General features: G+C 40.3%; 1 protein-coding gene and 1 long non-coding RNA gene across 2 annotated transcripts in view; one reads left to right on the top strand and one right to left on the bottom strand.

Annotated features, from left to right (window-relative positions):
- AFG2A (AFG2 AAA ATPase homolog A) overlaps nt 1-14,261 on the top strand; it is a 189,830-nt gene that overhangs the window by 170,043 nt on the left and 5,526 nt on the right. The window lies entirely within an intron of this gene.
- Nucleotides 2,390-4,021, bottom strand: LOC311436033. The gene is made up of 2 exons (XR_014692563.1): nt 3,539-4,021; nt 2,390-3,249 (listed from the first exon to the last, which is right to left on the bottom strand). It is a non-coding gene; the product is annotated as an uncharacterized lncRNA (long non-coding RNA).

Raw genomic sequence — 14,261 nt, forward strand, 5'->3', positions numbered from 1 at the left:
TAATATTTGCACTACGATAACAGAGGGATTCTATTTTGAGGCTTATATTTGATAGTAATAATTCATCCTTGTTTCTGATATGATTCCTGAAAGAAAGTATCTCCCTCCTGCCATGAAGGGGTTTTCTCGAAAGTCTCCCCTTTTTACAATGGAGCTTTTAGTCACTTTATTTTTACCATTGAAAAGCCATCAGTTTTATTGTACTAATGCTTAGCCTGCCAGGACTTTTTAGCACCAGATTTTTTTCATTTGAAAATAGTGAGGGTTTTTTGTTGTTTGCTTCTTCTTAATTCATATACAGCATTTAAGGAAAGCTTAATTAATCCCAGCATGCAGGGAGAGGAAACAGTGTTTCAGCAATTGAGAATATAATTAGCTACATTTATACAGAAGTGATTGTATTTCCTAAATCCTTTTATTATTTTTATTTTTTTTTTTCTTTATGAGATTGGGACTAGGGATGGAGGGCAGGCACAGGCTTTGTGAAAAAACAGGGGTAATAAAAAATACTTTCATGAAAAAAAAGAAGTCTGACGAGCTATCTCTATTCTTCTGCAGAGCTGAAAAACTGTTCTTACTCTTAAAACTCTTTGACAGAGGTGGAGTTTAAATTTAGGCTGAGGAAGTTTGCAAAGCTTGGAAAAGCCACACGAGCTGAATCCTGTTCTCAAGGTGTAAACATAGGATGATAGGGCTGGTAATGGGTATGAAGGCCAGACTTTTTACTGTTTTTTATTAAAATATTTTGTTACTTCTGCTGCAAATTAGCATGGGTTTGAACATTTTCTCTCTTAAGTATTGTTCAGTCTTCCTCATTAAAAAAACATTTCCTCAGTAATGATCGATTCCATATGTAGATGTACTATGTAAAATGATACATATCAATGTAAGTAATCATATATGGAAATGTTTTTTTGCTTTTCACCAAGTAATGACTCTTCTCATTTCAGCCTTCTGTCCCCCTAACAAACAGAACAACAAGCAAACCTGTTGAAGGGAAATTGTTTCAAATAATTTTCCAGATACCACATTTTCTCAGTTCAGATGGAGCTGGCGAAGGAGCCGGCCAGCAGAGATCGACCAGTCTTCTTCCAAGAACAACTTGACTTTTTCGGCAGCGTGGTCAGTACCACGCGTCCATGTGTGCCTGACAACTAACTTACTGAGAGGCCTCAGTTCAGGAAAGCTGTTACCCATGTGCTTGGCTTAAGAAGTGAGGGCAAGTCCCTTCTGGTTCAGAAACCTTTGCACTGACTGGGAGTAAATGGGCTCCTAAGTGTGCTTACAGCTGAGCATTTGCTGAAGTGTTTTGCTGAACAGCCCTGTTGTGGTGAGACAGAAAGACTTTATAGTGCCTCGCACATCATCTCAGAAACATATGGGGAAAGCATTTCTTAAAAAGAAGGAAAACAAAATCCTTTCCTTTTTAAAGGTTTACTACAGTATTCCAAAATTTGCCTGTAGAAATAACACCCGCCCTCAAATTCATACAAAAAAAAAGAGCTCAAAAAGCAGAGTTCCTTTATGAAATCTCTCTATTTTTTCATCTTTTGTGCATGATTGTGAGAAAAGGAATATGGTCATATGTTTTGGTTAAGCCTTATAGCACAATGCAATCAAGCAGTCTGGCAGATGAGATGTTCTCCAGCTCTCCTGTAGCAGATGAGCTTCTGGCTTCTGTGTGGTGGATGGCGTGGGGAGAGTAACAGGCACTCTTCACTGCTGACAGCTGCATGTGCAGCAACACTTAAAAGATTATCAGGACTGTTTCCCAAACCAAAAGAGATACACCAGATTTTTCTTCAACCCAAAGGTGGATGATGATGATAATTTAAAAAAAAAAATAAAATCCTGAATTAACCGAAGTAGTATAGGCCATTGCTCTCTCATTACTTACATAGGGGGAAAAAAAAAAAAAAAAAAAAAAAAAAGCACTTAAGATTGTAGGTTTTTTGTCATTGATTTATTTTATTATTTATTTATTTATTTATTTTTACCTTAGGAGAAGATTTCAGAATGTTTTGGCTTAAAAAGGTTTTAAGTATTTCAATTCAAAATTACTTTTTCAAGATTTCCTTTCAATTCTGCTGCTAAGCATATTGGGTGAGGTTGAATTTGAACTGTTGTTTATTTGCTTTTGGATTAAATGACATATTCTGCTAGGGAAATATTCTGTTTTCTGTTCAGCAGAAAATCTTTGCAATTCTGCTTTTGGATGAACCTGAAATGAGAGGGGGTTTCATTTTCTGAAATGGGAAGATAAAAAAAAAATGTTACTTTTGCAGATGTTGATAAATGGCACTTCAACTTCAGTATGAGCATCAATTTTCAGTCTTTATGTACTGCACTTCTTCATTGTTCTTTCATTAAGAACATGGAGACAACTGAGTAGCACAAATACTTTCACGTTTATTTCTATTTCTGCACAGTACTTTTGAGGGAGAACTCAACTCTTGGAAGATAACGCTTTCTCAGGTGGAAATAGTAAAGTTGTAGGAAATAGGTGTTAGAGACTCTATAGAGGAATATTTAGTTGATCTGTATCTTAAAACGTACTCTGTTTTGAAAACGTATTTAAATGATTGTATGATTATACATAGTTGTGGGTGACTAATCTAGTCTATTGCTGCAGGTCATGGGAATAGTCATAAAAAGTATTTATTCTGAACATGAACCCGGATGCATGCTTTCCCTGCATGTTTCCCATATGTTCCACAAGTAAACAGTAAATCAGATAGAGAGGAATTGAGGAAAGAGACGCAGTGGGTGAGTGAGGAGTCTGCAGCACTGGAGCTGCAGCCTGACATGGTTGGAAGTTGTAACTTGTTTCTCTGAGAAGAAAAGAAAAGAAGGAATTAATCTAAGGGGAACAAACATGCTTCACAGACATAGGAACCCACAAAAAAAAATAAAAAAACTAATTAAAATCTTTATCAGAAAAGGATTGATGGGGAGGTGCAGAGAAAACCAGCAGTCTCTATGCCATTTGCTCACAGGTACTTAGTGCTGCAGCAGGGGCTGGCACTTCTCTACTTCTCTGCAGACTTCAGCCTTCATTGTCATCTCCTGAAACCAAAGCATTTAGGGAATTATTGCTGGCTCAGTTTGACACCTCCCTGTTCCTGTCACTATCGACCTTGCCCGGTTGTACCCCCCAGGGTATATCCGCCTGCTGTGATGTCCTGTCGGAGAGGTGCTTTGGTCCTCACTGCCTCTGTCAGGAAACCTGAGCCTCTTTGCTGACTTGTCCTGGGGAGACAGGAAGAGGGCAGATGAGCTCTGTGGGATATGGTTAGTGGTCTGACCTGTGAGGAAAGCAAAAATGCATTTTCTAATATAGTTCAAGAGCACTTGAGAACTGCTGAGTTACAAATGTAGTACACCAGCTGTAGGAGTTGGTACTGTGTTTGGTGGAAGAAACCATGTTTTGCCATTGTCACTTTAATACACATGAAAAGCTTCAATCTCTACTTTCCCCCTCTCCCCCCTCCACTAAGTTATCTGGCATACCTTTAATTAACTAAGTTATCTGGCTTACCTTTAATTCCAGCCGGGGACCAGTCCTGAGGCTCTGCAGCATTGTTTCTCAGTACCTGTAGCCTACACTGTTTTTTTCTTCACCACCCCAGTAGTTTCTCAGTCACCAAATGAGGCCATTTTGTAGCTTTGGTGTCATGGGCTGGGAAATCTGCTCTTGGAGGCAGCTCACACAGGCTTTCCATGCCCTGCAATCCCTCTGATTTTCCTAACGTCCTTGCCTTCTTCCCTGGGCTGGAGAAAGTACATGCTTTCTGTGGGAAATGATTGGGAGATTAGAGAGAAAAAGTTGGTGTCGTTCCAAAGGGTGGTGATATATATATTAGCACCGTTTATAAGATAAAGCCAGATCTCTATTCTCTGTTACCTCGTGAGACTTCAGCCTAGGGCTAAATGCAGCCACAGACGAATGCTCTTTCTTGTACTTCTAAGGGCATGTCAACGTGAGGAAGTTATCCTGGAATGAGATAGGGTGTGAATTTAAATGCGGTCGCAGTTCCAGAATAACATCCTGTGCAGACAAGGCCTTGCCGAAGTGACTCAAAGCAGTGGAATGGCTTCGGTGGGAGCTGAGGACAGCGAGGCCTAGCCCCGCGACATGAGGGCCGCCCGGGCACTGCATCCCCGCGCTGCCTTTGGTGGGGCCGCCTGGGCACCGGCTGCTCTTCCCCTCCATTTCTCTGTGGAAAACGGGATTTCCTGCTTATGTGATCACTTGTCAGTAAAATGCGGAGGGTGACAACCTGCAGTGTTACTTTCCAGATGCCAACCATCGTTTAATGCCCAATGTGTGAGTGACGGGGACTGTTTTAGCTCTGCCATCACTTACTAGTTTTTGAGATTCCTACAGATTATGAGGTAGGCTTTCATCGTCTCTGCTCCGTTGCTTCTGAAACAGTATAAAAGGAAAACTTCTGCAAGAGGAAAATGTATGCTTAAGCTTCTCTTTTAGAAAATAAAATAAAATAAACAGTAATGTTTGCAGTGTCAGAGGGGTACCTGAGTGCACACCCGCTCAGAATGGTACTGTGGGAGTTACAAATCACCTCCTTTGGTGCTTGTAAGGTTGCTACAATAGCTTTTAGGCCTTATACTATGTGATTTGGTTGTTGCCTATTTTTACAGTCTGCTGAAAATTAGTGTTTATTTTGAAAGTGCCTTTCTTGAGATTAAGTAGAGCATTAATTAGTCGGTGTGAGGAACAGAGTGCATTTTTCTACCACAGCTTTCCATCATGTCAAAAGCTCCTTGCCAGATGTGGAGATCATAAACAAACACACATGGCTGCTGCATGTAAATCATCTGCAGGATAAATTACTGCTGATCTCTTCTGATTAGATCATTATGTCTTCCAGCTCATTAATACACTTTCAGAGGATCTAGGTACTAATGGCTCACAAAGCAATATACAGGAGAACGTTAACTTCCCATGCCACTAGAAATACACTTTGGTACAAGTGTATAATGTAGTTTGCTGCTGCTGCTGCGAAGTTGATGCTTTAACATAGGCCTCAACATAGTTGAGGCTGCTGGTACAAAGCCATGTCTGGGAGATCTCTACTTCAGTGAGTCACACGTTATTGTCAAATACATGCACACGCAGCAAACTATGTTGTAGGCTGCAACCTCACACTTGCAGCAAATTGTATTTCTCGTGAGAGCTGCACTGCTTTGTGCCTGTCTCAAGTATGCATTAACACTTTTTTCAGTTTTGGTTCAGGCTGCCTTTGCTCTTCAGCACACAAGAAGAGACATGAGAGGCAATGTCCTGTGCTTAAATAATGAAAGGTCATGCAGACAGTAACAACCTCAAAGTCACTGCAGGTCATGGTGAGCCTTGTTATCTCCAGTAGGCAGACAGTTGATTTTTAAAGAGTAAGTACCTATATAAAGATGATTAGCACAGCACAGCAAAATCGTCCAGCTGGCCTCAGTGGCAAAGGGTAGCCTTCTACTAGACCTTCACATGTCTTCATATTTTACTTTTACTGTAGACATCGGTATTTAAATAATAGGTGGAAATCCTCACTGGTTAACTCCATTTTAATGAATGGAAGAGTGTGTTGTGATTAGGTGGCACTTATCATTGCCTGTGCCCTGCATGCATTGCAGCTCTCATGCAAGCCCCAGGCCTCTTGAGTGTAGCATGCATAGATGTGAAATGCAAATTTAGCATGTGTAGATGTGAAATGCAAATGGTTTGCGCCCTGGGAACAGACGATTTGGGTGACCAGGAAAACGAAGGACAGTAATTTGTAGAAGATCTTTGCACACCACATCAGAGATTGGGAACCCAGGATGCAACTACTGCCAGTAGGTGCTTTGCATGCAGTAATCTAGCTGTAACTACTTTAACTATTTAAAGTTAATGCTGTGTTTAAGATGTGAAGCACCAAAGAAATGTGACACATTGGTGTTAATCATGATTTGTTACTGTTACTGGTGCAAATGTCTTAGCATTCTTAAATTTATTAATTGAATGAGTCTTGTGTTAGAAACTGTCTCTTGTTCTAATAATGGATACTAATGAGTATAAGATTTTGCAGAACCAGTAAGTACCATCACCTTAAAGATGAAAAGTGTCTTGCTTGTAGATTGAATATGTTCTGTCACTGATTTATAGCTTCCACTTAGCTTCCAAAAAAGAGCAGATAAGTGTTTTGGAATGTATTTAAGCATGTGCTTTACTTCAGTCGTGTTTACTGACGTCAGTGGAGCCCAAAGCATATGCTTGTATGCTTTAAGGGATGCTTCTTGAAACAAGGAGAGAGGATGAGAGAGAGAAGTCTCTCTTTCCCTTGCTGGCTCTCCTCTTCTCATGTGTGAGTAACATATTGTGCGTCTGGTTTTGTTTAAATTCAAGGATGGCAAACAACCACATTCTGTGAAAACTTCCTATTCTTCCCATCCTTCTTAAAGTTGTGTTGTGTGTTTTTTTTTTTCCTTCTTGTTATTGATATTTGGTAACCTGCAGAGACGAAGTGATGAGAAACTTGGAGGTCTTTACAGAGGCGTTTATTCTAGCAGTGTTTGTATAAAGCCCTGTGGTCCCACTAAAGCCCCAGTTCCTTTGCTTGCTTTGCTCTTTCAAACACAGCCTTGGCACGGACTAACTCTTCATTAGTACAGGCTCTGTTGAGAGAGAGGTGGTGTGGAAGATGGGTGGGCGAATCTCCCAGCTAATGGCAGTTGATTGAATTGCCTCTCTGCTAAAATAGTGCTCCTGAAGCCTGGCCTAATCTTTTACAGTGATCAAAAAATATATGGATACTTGTTTGTAAATTATACATGTATGTCTTTGAACCCAGTAAACCTCTTGGTTCTTCTGAATCAAGTGTGCTTGATGTTCAGATGAGTTTGTGTTCTGAGATTTAAAATGCCGTAGTACTCATTATGTACTTTAAATCTACAAAATACGTGTGTTTACAGACACTACTTTTTAAATAGGGGGAAAAAAAAAAAAGTGGTTTTGTGTGAGGATTTACTTTTTTAAGCTGTGAAGCATTTCCTGACATGTTTGTAACAGCTAAGCAGGATGTTTGTTGAATTCATATGTATATGTAACTGTTATGTGGCTATCCCTGTTTTGCCAGCTGCCCAATTACTGTTGTGACAGACCAAACAACTGCTAAATGACAGCACTGAAAATAATTTTGCTGGTTTCTCAGGAAAGTGTAGGTATTAGACTATTTTTAAGGGCCATTTGCATGACATTTAAATATTCTTTAGCCTTTGAAGGTAGGGAGAGGAAGATTTTGTAAACAGCCAAGAACGTATGTAGTTGTAGCATTAACAGCTGAATGTCACATCTTTTTCCCTCCATCAGAGTCAGGGTTATGTGAATAGGGTTATGCTGACCCTAATTATGAAGTCCAGGGCTGATCTCGGATTTCAAAACCACTCTTCTATGTACAAAAATGTCAGCGTAAACTCTTGCTGAAACCATGTAAACTTGATCAGGATCTTCTTTTAATAGAGAAATCATATTACGAAATACATCTGTTCCCAATAGTTTTATGAAATGCCTTGTGGCAATTATAGCAATCTCTTGCTTAGCAAATAATACCAGGAAAATATCTGGCACATTTTTACTGTTTTTCCCCCTGCTAGATATATACTGTGTTAAAGAGAAGGATCAGCAGTCCATCACTAGTACATAAATTAAGAAGTCCCTTGGTGGCTGCCTTAATAGCCCTAGTAGTACGTATTTAGTGAAAGAAGAGCTGGAAAGCAGCATGCACATTTACTGCATAGCTGACTTGCTGTAAAGTTGTCAGGCAGTACTTATTTATGAATCCTGCAACCTGAAAAAAATGATAAGATTACCATGACATGACAAACACTGGCTATAAATAGATTTCCCCTTCCTGCTCATCTCCTCTTCCTCCTGCCCTTCACGCTCCACTCCAGCGTAACAAGCTGCCGGGGCCGCACGGCTCCCCCAGGTGAAGGTCAGCTCCTGATGGATTTTTGATCACCATGTAAAGTTCTCCTGTTAGTATGTGGTCCCAGTTTTAACCTCTTTGCAGATTCCCTCGATTATCCCAAATCACTTTCACATGGAGCTGAGGTTAAGCTTTATTTCTCTTGGCTTGTCCCTTCTGTAGCAGACACTTCCTCTTCACTTTGAAAGGACAAAGCGATGTTCAGCTGCCTGGGCCTGCGCCCAGCATTTGATTTATACATTATTTAATTTCCTTTAGAAAATTGGAAGCAGAACTTTAGGAGTGGAAGTCAGTCCTTTCCATTTGTTTAAGGATCTTTTAGAGCTAATATAATCATCGATAGTAGATGTCAGCATGATTAGGGTGACTTAAGGTAAAGCAAAGAAAACTGAATACCAGGGGAAATTCTGCTGTAATGGAGGGGGTGCCAAGATTTATAGCCATGCACAGCATCTCTGGGTTTGGAAATGTGGCATTAAAACATGAAAATGGAAAATCGTCAGATTTTTGAGCGATGTGTTTAAGACACCTGTTTCCCCTTACTACATGGCAGACTGGGGCAAGAAATGTTTGTACCCTTCACCTTATATTTGCGATTGGGTTTTTGGATGGCGATGCTTACTGGAACTTAATTTAACCAACTAACTAATTTTGCAGAAATTCTTCAGTTGGTCCAGAGGTTTGCATTTGGGCTGACACTGCATTCACTTCTGCAATTAGGTCTGCACATGCTGCCAAGTGACTGCCAAGGCAATTTGAAAATTTCTCATGCAGTAGAGTCAGGAAATTAAAAATTAACTCTGGAAAGGACATCATATAATATTTGGCAGCGCGGTTTGAGTACCGTGTCCACTGAGGGTGGAAGGTCCTCATTAAAAAAAAAAAAAAAGAGTATGAATGCCGAAATATTTCTTCCATGGGGTTTTGAATGATCCACAGCTGAGTGAAATATCGAAAGAGGTGAAACCTGTGGCATACATGGGATTATGGATATGATATGAGTTACTTGTGGGCTTTAGTTTAGTGGAATAGCATTTAATGAAGGAGAATGAGAGTCCTGTGCTGTCCTAGGGCTCTGTGGTGCTACGGCTGCTCTTCCCTGTCTGTGGGGAGAGAAAATGACTTCAGTGCTGGAGAAGGTCGCTGCGACTCCACATCCACACCACATCTTGCTGGGTGAGAGATTTGTTTTGTAAGTCGTTACCACACTTGGTAAGTCGCAGATGCACAGGCACAACTTTGTGCATTACAGCTGCACTGTGCAGCCAGCACTTCCTGATGCAGCCTGCAAACAAGCAGGTTAGGCACTTCGTATCTCTGCTTCTGCCTAAAACAAGCATCTTCACCAATCTGGGCTGGTGAGGTAGTTGTGTGGGAAAAATCCCCCATGAGAAAAAGGCATCAACAAAATCCAACTTCCCCTTGACACCTCACATCTTTAGGACTATCTCATACCAGACAAAGCAGATCATTAGTATTACAAAGTCTTCCAGATAACATGAAATGTATTTCATTTATTATCAATTAAGAAATGCTAAGAGCATATCCTGAGCTTTAGAATGCTGAATAATTTCAGAGTAGAGAAAATAGCGTTTTGGTTTTTGTTTAGTATGCAAACCAGTGCTTCTGTGCTAGCATCCTGTATGTGCTGTTTTCACTCTTTTGAGCTTCTTCATCTTTCACTGTATTCAGACAGGAGTTAAAACACTCTCTCTTTTAGAGGGAGAGGGAAAAAACCTAAGAGACCAGGGAGGTTTTTGTAATAACGTGGCACAAACTGAGGAGGGTTTTGTGAGTGAGTATGAAGGAGAAGAAATGAAGGAATTTGCTAAGTCAGATCTGTCATCTTAGGAGTAGCAGATCTGGTTACCCAGAATACTGAAGTGACTTTCAGATGTGACATGGATTCATTTTTTTCAGCCACAGGAGAGCACTCAGATGAGATGTTTTAATGTTAACAATGCAAAAGCAGATGCCATTTTGATCTGGTCACTCATACCTTTTAACGGACGTTAAGTGGCAGCTACAGGTTCTTAGAGATGAGCATTTTACCTCATGTTGCCTCACTCAGTCCTTTGGCTTGTTCCCAGCGTGTGAGGTGCCCACCACACTGGGGACAAGCTGTGCCACTTGGGAGAGAGCTCCTGCTTTTGGATGGCGTTATGAATCCCTCACCACACATGCTCAGTGATTAAGTTGACACAGCAATGATATACCTGAGATAAATTGCTCAATTTTTTTTTTACTGAAATTAGAAGTAGTTAGCAAATGCACTGTTATTGCCAACAGAATTGTATTAAATGGTTTATGTCTGAATAACTCAAAATATCCTTCCTCCCTTGCTATTCTTGTTTCACTTATTTATGTCATTGTTTTTTCTTGCTAATTCTTCGCTTTTCTTGCACAAGCAAGAGTTGACTTAAAACTTAAAGTTCTTTACCAGCCTTTCTGCTTCTTCCTTAAGGAGTAATAACCTTGCAGGGAGGGATCTAGCGTTGGCTGAGAGCATTGCTTCCTAGGGCTAACTGCACTCCCCGTCATATTCTGCCTCCCTAGAAAACAGGCATGCAGTCCTCCCGTTTTCTTGGGAAACGTGAGCAGCTGGGTACCATGGGAAGCTCCAAGAGGTAAACTTAGAAACAGCCTGAAATTCCTCTAGCACTCTGCCAAGGAAATAGATACTCCATGTGAGACATCTCGCACCTTTTAGGAACTAAGACCCAATAAATGAAAAAGCAAGGGAGCGTCCATTAAGGACATTATTCATCTTGCAGTCAAAAAAAAGGTATTACATTCTCTTTTATTCTCAATATCATATGATTTTTATGCTTTCTATCCAACTGCTAGAAACAGTAAGACTCAGAAGATTTCCTAGAGTTTCTGGCCATTATTTTTAGATGAGTTTGTTTGCATTTACTTTATTGTATACTATATCTCATACATAGGTAACTACAAGTACAATTGCTGTTAACCTGCCAGACAAAGACAATGTTTGCCACGGTGGAAGGTCTAAAGACAGGATGAAAGGGGAAGTTTAAAAGCCCCCCCCAAAAAACTAATTTTTTTCCTTTACTTTTTGCTCAGTGGATTTGGAAGTTTAGAGCTGTAGCCGTCATTTAATGATGGCATAATGTAATAGAAACGCAGCTGGAGCTGAAATGAGTTGAAAGACAGTTCTAGACTGGCTGGGTTCTACTGGTGAGAAAAATATTTTTAGGGAAGGGAGGGCACTGCTCCCGATTCCCTTTGCAGAAATGCATTTATTTGCTTTGTTTTCATAGCTCCTATCTAAGGCCTCTCTGCTCTCCCAGGTTAAGCCTGAGAAAGGAATTGCTGGCTTGAGAAGCAAAAGCATGAATTATTTTTCAATGCAAGAAATCAGGAACATGTTGAAATTATCTTCCAAACTCATATCTGTGTAACTCAACATCTGAAAAGAGGGCAAGCAAACAAAACAACTAATTAATGCCCCTACTGTGGTAGGTTTCATAAAGTAGAAGCTGCCAAATCAGTTTTGTTGTTTTTCCTTCTGTTTTCTAGAGAGAAACCTATGACGTACAGCTAATGGTCTGTCTCCTCCAACCCTTTTAGTTTTTAAATTTTTAGTTGCATAATTCAATCTGTCTTGCTAGCGGCATTCAGCAAAATAGCACTGGCTGTATGTACAGGTCCCCTGTAGTAACAGCGTACTCTGAGTGAGAACACAGTATTCTGTTAATTACTTTTAATTAAAATGAACACACATGCACACACACATGTATTTGTACATATAGAAAGTCTCTGTTTTTCTAGTGGCTTGGCTTCCTTTTCCTCATTGAAGGGAAGAAGTTAAACTTTCTCATTAAATGTTTATATAAAAATGAAATAATTCTGAGGTTAACCAGAAATGCAGCTTAATCTTGTATAGAAACATGTGTGTGATTTTTTTTTTTTTTTCAGTTGCACAAATATAGCTGAAACTTGAAGTTGGCAGAGAGTGCTGTTTAAAAATATTTAGTCCCAGCATGTAAAAACTCGTTTTGTTACGGAATTCCTTTGTGAAAGGTGTAGCTATGCCATGTCTCTGCCAAAGTGATGGGATCCATATCGACATAGTACGTTTTGGAAACTAGCTGCGTTTTGGGCTTGTAGTTACAAAAGTTAAATTGGAATTTACATGTTTTATATATTGCTTGGAAGGATACCACATCTAGTAATATTTTTTAAGAGAGTGGAAAGAAGAAAAAAGAAAGCTTACAGATGGATTCGAAGTTTTGCTCTGTCAGAACATGTCAGGATGAGTAGAGGTATGTATGATGACACTTAGCATGTACCACTGAAGGCTCCAGTTTATTCTCTCTAGCTGTCATCATGTGCTATAGTTATGATACATATGCTTAATTTTGGCTACATACCTCATCTCTTCCTTCTCTTCTCTGGGTGTGTTTAAGCTTTATAGAATAATAAGAGCTATTGATACACGTGATACTGTCTGCTGCCCAGGCACAGCCCCTGCTGTGCTTTTGGTCCTGCGAGAGCTGTTACATGCAGCGTTTTGTGGCCATTCAGTGCGTCCCACGAGAGCAAAGGACCACTTGTCTGGCTCAGTCCCTCACCAACGTGCCAGGATCTGTGACAGCAGGGGACCACAGCAGGTAGATGAGGTGAACCTGAAGCCTGGACCTCCTGGCTGAAACCCGGAGGAGGACACAGTCTCTGTTGCAGCCTCCCAGGGGAGTTGTGGCCACCACAGGAAGATCTGAGCAGGACCCATCGTCCTGGTCAGGCCAGGTGTATTCAGGTGGCACGGCCGCTTTGTGTCCCTGTGTGGCACCTTGTGTACGTTCTGGGCACACACATGCATGGTCACAAATGCATCGATCAATCTGCAAAATTACATAAATAAGCAAACTGTAGATAAAATAGTAAATGAAGACTCGAGCCTGTCTGTTCTAAACTAAGGTCGCCTACAGATATTAAAGGAGATGTTTTTTTTCAATTACATTTCCTTAACAACCTCTCATGAAAGAAATCAGGAATAGTAGAGATTGTTTGCTCAGTTTGTTGGATCATAGATACAAGATACACATAATACCTGCCCTCTTTATTTAAGAATTGCAAAGGTGCTTGCTTCTTCATTACTACAGACATGTTTTAAAGTAGATTATCCAATGTCAGCTCATATTGAATCTCTCTTTAATAAACAAGGAAGAAGGAAGTCCATCTTTTTAGAAAAAAATGTTTAATTATAGTATTTTGTTGCGTAGGATGGTTTCAATACAAATAGGAATTCATCTGTTCCACGGCAGTGTTCACGAATACAGAACCAGACTACATGTATATGCTTTAACTTCAGGAAAAGTAATGTTTTAAAACGTAGCTGCTTTGAAATCAAAGAAGCATCTATCTCACTGAGGCACTTACATGGCCTGTGAGTGCTTTGCACACTTGTTTTTTTTTTAGCATTGCTGTTACAAACCATGTAAAGTGACATGGGATATTCAGTAAATTCCCTCCAAAATTCCAGCAATAGGGGCAGCACGTGAGTCTGAGGAATGAATAGGGACTCTATGAAAAGCTAATACACTATAATTGTCTTCTGTTTAGAAGAGATTGTTTTCCATTAGCAGGATGGCCAAATATAGAATCCATTTGATTTACATCTGCAGATCACAGATGTGGGTGGAAGGAAGAGGTACACATATAGGGTCAATTCTATCTTGGTCAAAGATTAGATGAAAATTTATTGCAGAGTAATCGATTATTTCCTAGTATTGGAAACTTTTTCTCCTGGGCAGAACGAGATTTGTAGTAGCCTGTAAGACTTTCTCTTCTCAGAGAAGAGAAAAAAGGCACATTATCATGTATTTCCATATTTTTTTTAATATGTGCAACAGGAAAATTGATTCTTGAGAGAAATACTAAATTGAAGCCTTTTTGAAATGCATCAAAAGGTCCACCTCTCACGACTTATGATCCTCTCAATTTAAGGCTGTTTTCAAGAAGAAAATGGTAATTGTGCTGTCTCCAAAGAGTATTTTTATTTCCAAAAGCAGTACCATGTACAAAAGCACTATCTGCAGCGCACCTCCCTTGCCCAGCCAGCGTCGCGCTGCGATACCCGCAGCAGGCTGCCTTGCCTGTCGGAAGTGGGGGGGTGGTGCTGAAACAGGGTGAAGTTCAGTAATACAGAGGTGAACTGGTGTTGTTTTTTCTGGTTTGGTTTTCTAACGGTCTGGTGATTTGACCCAGATCAGGGACGGGACAGCCCTGTGGCAATGCAGGCACAAAGGGGAAGGG

The sequence above is a fragment of the Aythya ferina genome, assembly GCF_964211825.1.
Source record: "Aythya ferina genome assembly, chromosome: 4".
Classification (NCBI taxonomy): Eukaryota; Metazoa; Chordata; class Aves; order Anseriformes; family Anatidae; genus Aythya; species Aythya ferina.